At 52.6% G+C, this 3,275-nt stretch overlaps 1 protein-coding gene across 1 annotated transcript in view; it reads left to right on the top strand.

Annotated features, from left to right (window-relative positions):
* Positions 1–3,275, top strand: part of WDTC1 (WD and tetratricopeptide repeats 1) — a 31,162-nt gene that overhangs the window by 2,319 nt on the left and 25,568 nt on the right. The window lies entirely within an intron of this gene.

Genomic DNA, 3,275 nt, shown 5'->3' with positions numbered 1-3,275 from the left:
AGGGGGAAGGGGGAGTACAAGGGAAATGGGGGGTACAGGGGAAGGGGCTGCAGGGGCAGAGGGTGCTCACGCAAGGCCGGCACGGGGGGAAAACGCAAGAAGGGGTGCCCAGAGAGGGGAGCTGTGCAGGAATCAAAGGGCCCCAAAGCAAGGGCAGGGGGTGCCAAAGAGAGGGAGGAAAACGGAATCTGCTGCAGGGGAGCAGAGGGCTGGCACTGCCCTGTGCCCAGCAGCGTGGGGCTGCGGGGACGCGGGGGTGCACGGCCCAGCCGCCCTGTGGGGACTCAGCCAGGGCATGGGGGACTGGCAGGGCTCCCCGGGCTCTTGGGGACTCCCAGCCACTGCCTCCTCCGTGTCTGCTCCTTGCAGGGCACGGCCGTGGGCTGCTTGTCCTCGGTGTGGAGCAGGAGAGCTCTGGGGTGGTCTGGGGGGCCGGAGGGGCCTGGTGGGCATTGGCTGCTATTCTGGACCAACGTGGAGCTGTAACCCCATCTCTGCTTGCTGCTGTGGCCATGCCCTTCTCGCCGGTCACCGGTTACTCTGAGTCACCAGGAAATCTGATAAGGCTTCAATAAAACCAGTGAAGTAGCGTGGGGGGTTGCTTGGCACTGCGGCCACCCTGATTTCTTGGCTCTCCTCCAGCATCCTGAGTGTCACATGTGTGTGACCAGAGCAATCCAAACGAGTTTTGACCTGGTTTACTGCCTAAACTTTTGGAGCCAAGGGACCTTTTGGTAAAGATGCAGCCCCTAATTCTTGGGAGAACTCCATGTGGGGAAGGCATGGGCCTTTTCCATGACATGTGGCAGCTAAACCTCGAGCTTTGCAGGTGGCGTTTGCTGGTTTGCATCAGTCACATTCTTGATTTAAGCTTCCCAGCGCACTAGTGGTCAGAAGGCTGCAGGGAATGCAGAGGGCAGGAGGGGAGCCCAGCAGCCCTGTGGCAGCTGCATGGTGGAAAATCATCCCCAAACGTGACCCATCAATTAAAGCAGATCATCAGCCTCAGCAGGAGCCAGCTAGGTGTGTCAATTCCTCTTTTCCGCTTGCCTATGTGCTGGATAGTCAAATTAATCTGTTTTAGCAATTAAGCAAGAAATCCTGAGCATTTCTCGTTCTGAAAGGGCTTAGTCATATCTGGGTGAGAAGCCTGAGCCCGTGCAATGCAGTTGGTGATGTTTGGGTTGAGGCAGGACTGTGCTCTGCTAACGGGAGACTCGTTGAGGCAAAAACACGGGGGCTGCTTTGCTTTCAGAAACAGTTCCCAGAATCTAAAACAGGTACAATGTTCCTGTGAAATAACTGGGTTGGGTTTTTCTCCTTCCCTGTGCCTGGATCAGCTGGCAGCCGTGGTGGGGTAGGGCTGCATCGCTCCGTTCTGGCTGGTGGGTGTTTGCTGGGAGGGATGCAGCATCCAGGGAAGTCCTCCTCGTGGCTTTGGTAGCGGGTTCCTGCTTGTCGTGGTTGGACAAGGGCCTGTCGAGGCTGTTGAACTCTGCAAAGGGTTTTGGTTGCTGCAGATTCTTGACCGAGAGGAAATTTCCTTGCTCTGGCCTGACTGTTTCAACCTGCAAACAAATCCTAGTCCAGTGCCAGGTGTCTCCAGGACAAACCACTCGCAGAGTAAAATCCATATCTGTGAGACTCCATTTTCACCCTGGGATGTCCTAACCACGGCACAGGGTGTAAAATTGAACTTTATGTGCAAGTTGTGGGGTTTTTACACTGAATTTTCTTTCTTTTTTTTTTTTTCTTCTTTGCAGCATAGGTCAAAGATAGAAAAGGAGACAGGTATTTACTGAAAGTGTTAAAAATGTCTTTTGTGTTACTTAAATTGTTTTCCCTCCAAGATTGTAAGAAGGGCAAGGGCAGCTCTCAGGCAGATTTATCCCTTGCTCCCCGTACCTTTCCTTGGACTGGAACGCCACAGCTCTGTTCCACGAGGATGCTTTCCAAGGTGTGGTTGTCCCGCAGGAGCTGCGCTGCTGGGAGAACACCTTGTTTGCATCCCCCAACTCTGAGACTGCATCAGGAAGCTCTGGGTCTGACAGTCAGAACCAGCAAGTCCTCCTTGGCTCCAGCCCTGTCATTCCTGTCACCAGCTTGAGAAAAAAATCAAGCTCCTGTGCCCCAATTTTCTCTCCATCAGAGAGAAAAACTTCCATGTCAAGGACATCTGAAGCCTGCCTCATTTCTGTGCGGAGCTTTGGATCCCCATGGGGATGGCATCTGAGAAAAGAAGATAAAACCCCTTTTGTGAGGATGGATCCCGATTATTATTTGTTTAATTAAAGAGTCTGGACCGATGCAGAGGCAACAATTAACAATTACCTTCTGTAAAGAACTTTGACAACAGCTGAATAGGTTAACGACTTGCGAGATGGAGACAAATCACTGCAGCTGTCCTTAGGAGGCTGGAGCTGTGAGGAACAGTCCTCAGGCTTCCACCTGATGTCTCTGATTTAAGGGGCTTTTCCTCCTTCTCTTGGAATAAGCAAGTAGCAATTTTCTTCTGCCGTGCAGCTGGGATTATCTGGGAGCCAAGGCATTAAGTTCCAAATGAAAATTTAAACTATTCATTACACTTTATTAACAGACTTCAGGAATGCTTAATTGTGGAAATAAATTATAGGGAGGTGAATTGGTAAGTTTTGATTTATTTTACATCCTCTTTTTGGGAGGGTTCATTAAGATAATTGGGACTGGACTTGCTTGTCCTCAGTGTCCCCAGGGCCAGCGGCCGCGGGGAGGACAAGGAGAGGGAAGGATTTTGCAAACACTGCCACCCCCTGGCTCTTTCCACGGGAGTTTTATTTTCCAAGCAAACCCGAGCTTGGCGCTGCCGGACGAGCGGCTTCTCGCTCCTTCACCTCTGGAGCTGTGCTGCAAAGAACAAGCGCTGGGATGAGTTTTTCTGCAGGGGCTCGGTCGCAGCCTGGCTGTGGAGAGGGCAGAGAATCACAGAACATCCTGAGGAGCCAGCAAAGGCTGAGAGGGATGCAGCAGCTCTCCCGCGAGGGAAGGCTGGCAGGACTGGGTTTGGAGAAGAGAGGCTCCAGGGTGACCTCACTGCAGCTTCCCAGTACCTGGAGGAGCCGACAAGGAAGGGGGAGAGGGATGACTTAAGAGGCCTGGAGTCACAGGACAAGGAGGAATGGCCTTAAGATGGTGGAGTGTAAGTTTAGATTAGATTTTGGGAAGAAATTGTTCCCTGTAGGGACGTGAGGCCCTGGCACAGGGTGCCCAAAGAAGCTGTGGCTGCCCCATCCCTGGCA

Source organism: Corvus brachyrhynchos, unplaced genomic scaffold (assembly GCF_000691975.1).
Source record: "Corvus brachyrhynchos isolate BGI_N302 unplaced genomic scaffold, ASM69197v1 scaffold65, whole genome shotgun sequence".
NCBI classification, from domain to species: Eukaryota; Metazoa; Chordata; class Aves; order Passeriformes; family Corvidae; genus Corvus; species Corvus brachyrhynchos.
This window is presented reverse-complemented; position numbering and strand designations above follow the sequence as displayed.